Here is a 10,471-nt window from a genome sequence, read left to right as displayed (position 1 = left end):
ATTTGTGAATAAGATTCTATATATGGCTATTTTATTTTTGTCTATTAATCTGTCTGCTGTGATGTGCTGCATTGTAAGGTTTTATTTTTAGCAAATTGATTTTTGGAATCTCTCTCCTTATTCTCTCTCTCACACTCACACACAGTTAGTTACTTTGATTGTGTGAGTATTCTAGTAGTTTACACAGTTTAGTAAGTCTTTCCTTTTATTCAAATATAATGGCATATTTGTATTAAGGATTTTATTATGCAATCATTATTTTGCTATTATTATATACATGCATTCTGGATGTGCAGAATCTCATCCTGTCTAGGAAAAACTATGGATTCTAGTTAGTATTAAACCTCTTCATAAAACAGGAAATATGTAGAAAGAGCAAAATTAGCTAGTTAAATAGAAAATGTTTCCTACAATATTTACAACGATATTTACAAACCTTTCAATAATGTATCATTATGACATTGCATTTCTAGGTGTTTTAATTTATTGGAAAAAATGCTAGTAAATGTTAGAACAATTAGTTTTTCTCCAGTATTTATTGAAGCAAAAAAACTTGCTTTACAATAGAACCTAGAGAAAATCATGTCATGATTTACATAATTTACAGGATGCTTTCACTAATGAATTAATACAACTAATAGAAATATTTTAAAGTTGATTGCAGTGGATGCTAGGGATACCTATATTAGAATTTTGAGGTTTTAATTTATCTAATATCTTGTGAGAAAGATTGGTTAATGCAACTTCCTACTAATTTCTATGCAGCTCTTACAAATGTTGTCGATACGTATTTGTATATTTTAAGCTCTCCCTATGTGTCTGACAGTATTACTGACACCAAGGACATAATATACGAAAGACAAATTCTTATCTTATGAAGGCTGTGTTCAACTGTGTAGGAAAGACAATAGCATAAAGACAAGTAATTTAAAAATAGGACATGATGAATGCTTTGGTAGAGACTAATATAACACAGAGGAACAGAACTTCCCCCAGTGTGGCTCGACTAGAATGAATAGCAGAGACTGGTGGGAAATAGAATTCAGCTTGAGTCAAGTAGAAGCGAAAAATAATCCAAGATTTCTTTTATTGGAATAGAAGGCCTGGGTGACAGGAATCCAATTTTTTTTTTATACGTTTGTTTGGCATTTAGACCCCTGGAACCAATTGGTTAAAAAATTATCCCTAATTGAATATTGATCTACAACTGATGTGACTTTAAGTCAAAAAAAGGAATTGTACCACCTGTTGTATTTTATAACAATTTATCACACCATTTTTCACAGGGAAAGTGAGAATTAAGAAAGAAAAATGACAAGTTAATCTGGCCTTGAAAGTAAGTATTATTTGGTATACATTTCAGCAAACAAGCTAGGCAAGTTTATATGTGAATTGTAAGTGCACATGTCACAGGTCAGTTATACTTGAGCTGTTGGAGAAGACAGCTCAGTTAAAGATACCTTGCAGATTTCAGAACTCTGATCATGATGCTGCTATTTATTCATAAGGCAGTAATGGAAGAAAAGCAAGTTCGGAATCATCAGTGTCATCATTTCTCGGGATTGTGAGTCCTGCCAGCACGCCCTGAGGTCACCGAGAGTGAGTCAACAGTGTTCTTCCCCCATAAGAAGCATCAGGGAAAACCTGTTGAGGAATGTCCATTTATACAGCCCAAATTCCAGGTTTATAAAGGTTTAAGAAGAAGGAAGCTAAAAGGGCATATTCAGGTGGTCCCTTCACCAGATAATGACACTGTGTTGGAAGTTACACCTTAGGCCAGGGCATATAAGCTCTAGGTCACGCCCACCAGGTAGCAGGCAGAGACCCGGGAGCAGTTTCCCGCAATCACTGTATGATTATTGTGGATGAAGATACTCCAAATAAAGGTGTTATTTGTCCGTTTGGGCTATGATAAAGTCATTGTAGCTCTAGCTTTGGGATCAAATTTGAAGAGAAATACAAAATATTTAATAATTGAAATAAGTAATTTTTGGTTCAGTATTTAATTATATTTACAAAAACAAAAGAGTTAATCCGTACTAATCCAACAAAAAATACTAGAGAATGTAAGTAAATGAAACACTTTGCTGGAATATTTAGTTTTTATTGATTCAATATTTCACTGTTTCACTCATATCCATCATCTAAATTCTGACCGCACTGTGCACTGTACAAAAACAGGATACAACCTATTTCTATCTTGCAAATGATTTATCTGTTCCTGATCTCCACGGGGCTGCATGTTGACCCATGTGTATCATAAATTCTCCCTGAAACAAAATCAGCGTTGACAGACTGGATTCAGATATGCATAGACGTTGAGAGGCTTCAACTAAAACAGACAGTTTTTGATAAACATTTTCATATGATATAATATATGTCACATATATAAACACACACACATACACACACTTTCCTATCATGAGAGGGAGGGATAGATAGAACTCAGAAACATATAGAACATTATGCTCCATTTTAATCCCTAAGTCTGATATCAAACAGTGTACCATTTATTTTATTATGTATGTTAAATCTGTATGACAAAATAAAAAATGAATGCTTTATTCTTATATGCAGAAGCTGAGCCTTAGACAATATGTCTTTTTTCCAAGGCCTTACAACTGGTCAGCAACAGAAGTGAGATAGTCAGATATTTCTTATTCTTCAGCTCCAATCACCCAAAGAGCTTTGGCTTTTTTTTTTTAGTGTCTTATCTAAGATGCTGAACAGAAATTCATCTTAGACATTAATCTAATTCTACCCTGATGAGAATTTAGGAACATGATGTAACCTAATACATCATTAGAATGTAAACCTGTACAGTCATTATGTATTTTACCCAGAGTAAGCGAAGTCAGCGTGTAAAGTTATCTGTGCGCACATATTTATTGAAGTTTAATTCAATAGTATCTAAGACATGGAATCAATTGAAATGTTAATAAACTAATACCCGGATAAAGAAATTGTGGTATTTATACAGTTTGGAATACTACTGAGTCATAAAATGAACAAAAGCTTGTATTTTTAAATTAAATGATTACAACTGGACAACAGTATGCTAAGTGGATTAAACCAACCCTAAAAAGAAAAAAATCACTTTTGTTCCTGATAAAAGCTAACTTCTACACAGAGTAATCTATACTAGTGAGATTAAGATTTTGAGATTTAATTATTCTGCATAGCCTTTGTATATACTCTTGAGGAACAGAGACTACCCTATTTTTGGTTGCTTAAGTCTTTATTTAGTGGAGGATTCATCATGGAATTGCAAAATAAACAAAAGTATGTCATCACAAAAAAAAAAGAGAAAAAAGTTAGATGTTTTCTTCTGCTTTCTCCTTTTTCCTATTTTTTTCAAAAAAAAAAATTATCATGAGTAGAAGCAAAGGGTCAAGCCCTGTCAGATGGATATGGAAATGACAGGAATTTCCTGGCCCAGACCCCCACTAGTGTTAAACTTGGTTCCATTTTGTAATCTGTGGCAGAGCCCATGTGGGACAACAGCAGGCTGTGCGTGCACTGAACTCACTTCTGGCTCAATGCCTTACAATGATTCACCAAGAAAATAATATCAACTTGATGTCCTATGGGTACCATCCAATATAGGTCACAGTAGCCCACAGACCTAACTGCTATCAGATTCCAGGAAGAAGAGGAATATGACAGCCCTGAGATACAGTTAAAGACACAGCTGGATACTGCTAAAACCATGCCTGGAAGAAAGGCTGAGCAGACAATAGCTGTAGCCACAACATCGTATCACAAGAGGTAGAGAATGGTGATTGGGAATTCCAGTTGCGGAGGCCACAGCAGAAGTGTGACATGGGAATCAAGGAAAGAAATTTGTTTCAGGGAATGGTATGAGTGATGCAAATGGAGACCTGGGAACTGAGTGGGATCAGTAAAACGGACCTGTAGATGTGCTCGCTTCGGCAGCACATATACTAAAATTGGAACGATACAGAGAAGATTAGCATGGCCCCAGCGCAAGGATGACCACATGTTTGCCTTAATTTAAGATGACACGATGTTATGTATAACATGTTATGTTAGGTTTGTTATACGTTGTGTATATACTAAATTGAAATATCAATGAGGTGGTCACAGAAGGTGGTTAAGAACTCGCATTTACTTTTACCATATTGGTTACTCATTACTATGTCAATTAATTCTATAATGATGTAAATTTTTGCTGATAGTATGTTGGAGCTTTTAATTGACCGAGATGATACTCTGCGGGCTCTGTCTTCAGACCAGAGAGGGTCTTCCTAAGAAGCCATTGAACTTGACTGGACAATAAGATGCTGGACTCTATGTTTGGTATATGCTTGCAATGGGGGAACCTCAACTGAACTTGAACTGTGGTTATGCAACAAGGTGGAGGAATCCACCATGGTGGGAGGGTTTGGGGAGGGTTGGGGAGGGTTGGGGAGAATCCAAGTACCTATGAAACTGTGTTACATAATACAATGGAATATATAAGTTAAAAATAATAAATAAATTAAAAAAAAAAAACAGACCTGTAGATCTAGGGATGAACCTGTCACTCTGAATTGTAATGGCCAAGGGCAAAAGAGGAGGCAAAGGCACAAAGAAAGAGGTTATCAACAACCACCTGAAAAAGAGCAAAGACTATGTTAATCTCAGAATTAGCTGATGAAGACATTGAGGAAATGTTGGACAAAGAATGTTTAAAAATCATTATAATGTCTTTATAAAGAATGAGAAAGACATATTGGGGTTCAGTTAAATAAATGTGTTAAACAGGAAATAGCAACATTGAAACATAAGGAAACTGTATTATTAGAAAAGAAGAATACACAGATAGTTAAAAATGCAATGGAATGTCTCAATAATAGAATGGATGAAGTATAAGAAATAGTTTCAGAGTTGGAAAAAGCCACATAAAAAATGTCCTAGCTATCAGAAATATGGAAGAGGGACTAAATAAATCTAAGAAAACCAAACAATAAATAAGTAACACCATCAAATGCCTGAAATAAGCATGATGGGAATTTTTGAAGGTGTGGATAAAGAAGTTGAGTTGAAAGATGCAGATAGAAATCAGAATCCAAGTGCTTCCTTTAGGAAGGGCAAATAATCTCAAATAGAATTAACCTAAAGCAATCTTCACCATGACATTTAATAATCAACTCTCATGGGTTGACCATAAAGAAAAGATATTTTAAATAAGCATGTAAGAAACATCAGATAACATGTAGAGGAACATAAAGCAGATTTGTGACTGACCTCTCAGAAGAAATCCTATAGGTCAAAAGAAAATGGAATGACATATTCCATGTCAAAAAAAACAAATTTAAAAGCCCAGAATAACATATCAAAACAAAACTCTCATTTATATTTAAAATGAAATTTTAAAAGTTCCAAAGCAAACTGATAGATTTCACCAATTTCACTTCTATCAGACCACCCCTACAAATGTTGCATAAAGATGTGCTATCGACAGAAATAAAAATACCTGCTATTTTCAAAAGTAAAAATAGAGAACATTTCAATAGAACCTGCAAGACACTTAGGCCAGTGCTAAATAATAGGACAAAATCACTATCTGTCAATACTAACCCTGAACATTAATGGTGTAAATTTCACCAGTCAAAAGACACAGATTAGTGGACTGAATCAAAAAATAAGACCCATTAATCAGTTGCCTATGGAAGATACATCTCCCAGACAAAGATCCATGGAAATTGATAGTGAAAGAATGGAAAAGGATATCTGAGGTTAATGGAAAGAGAAAATTAGCTGATGTAGCCATTCTAATATCAAATAATATACACTGACATGAAAGTTATTAAAGGTGAAGAGGGACACGGAATGATGATTAGTGTATCTATTTAGCAAGAGGAAATCAAAATACTAAATGTGTATGCACCAAATTCCAGGATACTTAATGATGTGAACAAAATATTAATGTATTTAAAGGGAAAAATTGATTCCAACATGTAGTGGAGGATCTTAATTCCGCACTAACTTTAATGGACAGATGGACAAGAAAAAAAATCAGCAAGGAAGGAAGAGTTCACCAAGAAACGAGAACTAACAGACGTCATTAATGTCTACAGAACCTTTCGTTCTACAGACAGAAAATACACTTAAAAAAAATAGTACATGGGTTTGGCATGGCGGCCTAGCAGTTAAAGTCCTCACCTTGAACACACCTGGATCGCATACGGGTGCTGGTTCTAATCCCAGCAGCCCCGCTTCTCATCCAGCTCCCTGATTGTGGGCTGGGAGAGCAGTTGAAGACAGCCCAAAGCCTTGGGATTCTGCACCCACGTGAGAAACTCGAAAGAGCTCCTGGCTCCTGGCTTCTGATCGGCGCAAAGTATTAAAATCCGTACAAAGAAAGGCAATCTTCCTATACTTTTTCTATGAAGCCAACATCGTCTTAATCCCAAAGCCAGATAGATACACAGTAGAGAATTGCAGATCAATATCCCTTATCAACAAACATCTAGAATCTTCAACAAGATAATTGCCAATAAAATCCAGCACTACACTGGACAGATCATTCATTCAGACCAAATGACATTTATACTTGGCATACCATGTAAATAAAAAAAAATATGATATACCACATCAGCAAAATGAAGAATAAAAAATAACTATGCTCATTTAAATAGAGGCAAGGGATGGGATTTGATGAAATCTAACACCATGTCACGCTATCAACCGTAAGAAGAAATATTTCTAGAACAAAATTATAGCAATATTTGAAAACTCAATGGCAGCATGATACTGAATGAAGAAAGACTCTGGAAGCTTTTCTACTAAGATCTGGAACTAGACAAGTATATTCACATTCACCACTGCCATTCAACATAGTATTGGGGGCCCGGCATGGTGGCATAGCGGCTAAAGTCCTCACCTTGAATGTGCCAGGATGCTATATGAATGCCGGTTCTAATCCCGGCAACTTCACTTCCCATCCAGCCCCCTGCTTGTGGCCTGGGAAAGCAGTCGAGGACAGCTCAAAGCCTTGGGACCCTGCACCTGTGTGGGAGACCTGGAGGAGATTCCTGGCTCCTGGCTTCAGATTGGTGCAGCTCCGGCTGTTGTGGTCACTTGGGGAGTGAAACATCGGACGGAAGATCTTCCTCTCTGTCTCTCCTCCTCTCTGTATATATGACTTTGCAATAAAAAATAAATAAATCTTTTAAAAAAACACATAGTATTGGAAGTCCTTACCAGAGTTATTAGGTTTAAAAAAAAAGAGGAAGAAGAGGAAATTAAGACAAAATTCAAATAAAAAACAAGGAATTAAATTTATCCCTGCTTGCAGAAAGATGATTTTAGTCACAGGAAAAGCAAAAGATTCAATCAACAGACTATTGGAACTCGTTAGAGAGTATAAAATCAATGAACATAAATTAGTGGTCCTAGTATAAAGAAATGACTCCATGACAAAGAAAGAACTTGTAGCAACAATCCCTTTAAATTAGCAGCAAAGAACCTTACTTGCCTTAGAATGAATTTATAATGTAGGATGTTTTATCAGTATTGGAGACTGCTATCATTCTCCGCAGCTACTTTGTTTTACTGCGTACTCCATCATTCCTTAATTATTTGAAATATACAAGTTGCTTCCCTTATCCCTGGAAATCTGAAATGAAACCCCATCATCAAGATTTGAGTGTCATCACTGGATATTGTGCAGCTTTACCTGGAGAGTGAGAATATAATTCTCCTGGGATGAGACTTTCTTTTCTCCCTGCTTTTTGTATTATTATTGTCTGACATTTTGTTCTCATCTGTACTGTAAGCCCCCAGCTACTTGGCTATTGTGCTTCTTTTTTATTTTATTTTTGTTTGAAAGGAAGAATTACAGAGAGAAGGAGAGAGAGAGAGAGAATTTTCCATTCTGTAGTTACCCCACAGACGGCCACAAAGTCACAACTGAGCCAATCTGGAGCCAGGAGCCAAGAGCTTCTTCAGTTTTTCCACATGGGTACAGGTGCCCAAGGTTCTGGGCCATACATGGCTGCTTTCCCAGGCAGAAAGAGGGAGGCAGCAGCTTTCTTAATAGATCTGTAGTTGGGTTGAGTTTTAGAGAGGAAGTTATTATGATTTAAGTTATGAATAAAAACAACATTCAAAATGAAGTTTCATCAGCAAAAATCTTCAATTACAATGAACAAATACATTCCTTAAACAAAGCTTGCCAAAGATATAACTGTTGAATACCACACTTTGTCAAACTCGTTTTCATCACTGAGAAAATTTTATAATTAACTTTAACACTATTTATCTTCATTTGCTTCTTAATTATCTTTTCCATTTAGGGTTTGCTTATTTTTGTAAAATATACCAAAAATGTGTCCATTTACCAAATTGTTTATGCTTAAAGTTCCTTTGTTAACTTCCTCTTCTATGGTTAAGGCTTAGCTAACCACATTGGATTCCATTTTTAAAACATTAAAAAATTAAAACATAAATTTAATTCCAGTTTTTCCTACTAGGTCAGAAATATTCCCCCTTTTCTCTAAAGAAGTATTTCTTGGCATACGTAACTTAATTCCCTTAGGGATCCTCTCATTTTACTCAAATAAACTTTTCCCACATTAGGAAATGAACAAACTATGTCATTTCATTACAGTTGATCCACTTTCCATATAGTTTAAAAGCACTTATTCCTAATTCAGATTTTATTCTAAATGTTTAGATGTTTAAATTTAATATTGAAGACAAAAGCAACCATTTTTAAACTGTAAACCAGTAACATGAAAAACAAAAACCTACACATGCTTGTGTTTGGAATATAATGATAATTTCTGGCTCAAGAATACTATTTTTTTTTCTTTGTGATAGGACTTTTATTCAAAATAAGTTGCCCATCTTGAACTGATGTGCTTAGATATAATATCATATTTCAATTTTTCTTTATATATTTGAACAACTTTATTTCTGTGCCTTGGATGTTTAAATCTATGTGAATATGTGTTTGTATGTATATTTGTTGGGGGGTTGGGTGAGGGGAGGAAGGGGACAAAGAGAGAGAGAGATAATTAATGCTTGAAACTGTACTTCACAATAACACTTTTAGAATATCTGATGCGATTTGTCAACTAGTTGGAAAGTAAGTCATTTGTTTTGATTACACACAGAGTTTTATTGACATTTTGTGATCTAAGCTTATTAAAACTGAGTGGCATATTTTCGTATTGAAACCTGGAAGATGATTGAGTTGTGTCATGACTCAACTACCTATGGAAATGTACCCTTTATCTCTTTCTTTGTATCTCTCTACTTCTCATATATTTATTGTTATTATTATTATTTAAAGGCAGAGTTATAACGAGACATGGAGAGGAAAAAACAGAGAGAAATCTTCTATCTGTTGGTTCACTTTCCAAATGGCAGCAATAGCAGCAATAGCTGGGTTGGGCCAGGCAGAAACCAGGAACCAGAAATTTATTCCAAGTTACCCTTGTGGATGCAAGGGTCTAAACACTTGGTCCATTTTCTACTGCTTTTCTAGGTACATTAGCAGGAAGCTGGAATTGGAGTGGAGCAACTGAAATACAAAAGCCCATGTGATATGCCAATCAGAGGCAGCAGCTAATCCACCTTACCAAAATGCTGGTCCCTAATACATAAATTATTTTAGAAAATTTAAATACTTTGTTTTAAAGAATGATTGCATAACCAAGACGCTTGTGAACCAGCAGATGGAAGATCTCTGGGTCCCTCCCTCTCTTTCTGTGATTTTGAATTTTAATTAATATAAATAAATCTTTTAAAATGTGACTTTTCATAAATATTAAGTATAGCAAGTAAAATAATAAATCATATTTTATTACAATTTTCATTTTGCAAGTTTCCATATTTATAACCTTATTTAAGCGTGTTATATAAATATGCCATTTCCACTTTACTTCATGGACTCAGGCTTTGCACAGCTGATCTCAGTGTCAGAGGGGCTAGATTCCAGACTCCATGCCAGGCCTTCTCTACTCTATCCTCTTCCTCTTGTGTCAGAACCAATCAGACAGCTGCCAATCTCCATTCTCATTTTAGCTTCCGCATCCATCAGAGCAATCTGTACTAATATTTCTGTGACAAATCTGAACTCAATTTTTACTTATATTCAAAGAGATTGCAGGAATAAATAAGTTCATCTCAAACAGATATCAACTCCCTGCGTAAGTATTACTAATGGATTTGCAGCAATAAATGAATCTCTTCGTTTCCTGTACAAAACACAGTTGAGCAATGCCCCAGGACTCTGGTTACTGGTAACCAATTCTGTAATACTAACTTTCTTTTTTCTTTTTTTTTTTTTAATTTATTTATTTATTTTTTTATTTTTTTCATTGTTAATTATTTTGCATTATGTGACAGTTTCATAGGCTCTGGGTATCCCCCCCTCCCTCCCCCTCCCCTCCCCCCGGTGGATTCCTCCACCTTGATGCAGTATTACAGTTCAAATTCAATCAAGATTCTTTCATTG

The 10,471-nt window shown here is 35.2% G+C and overlaps 1 pseudogene; it reads left to right on the top strand.

Annotated features, from left to right (window-relative positions):
* The first annotated feature begins 3,920 nt into the window (after positions 1 to 3,920).
* On the top strand, positions 3,921 to 4,017 carry LOC131481997 (U6 spliceosomal RNA; annotated as a pseudogene).
* Positions 4,018 to 10,471: the final 6,454 nt, after the last annotated feature.

Source organism: Ochotona princeps, chromosome 1 (genome assembly GCF_030435755.1).
Source record: "Ochotona princeps isolate mOchPri1 chromosome 1, mOchPri1.hap1, whole genome shotgun sequence".
NCBI lineage: Eukaryota > Metazoa > Chordata > Mammalia > Lagomorpha > Ochotonidae > Ochotona > Ochotona princeps.
This window is presented reverse-complemented; position numbering and strand designations above follow the sequence as displayed.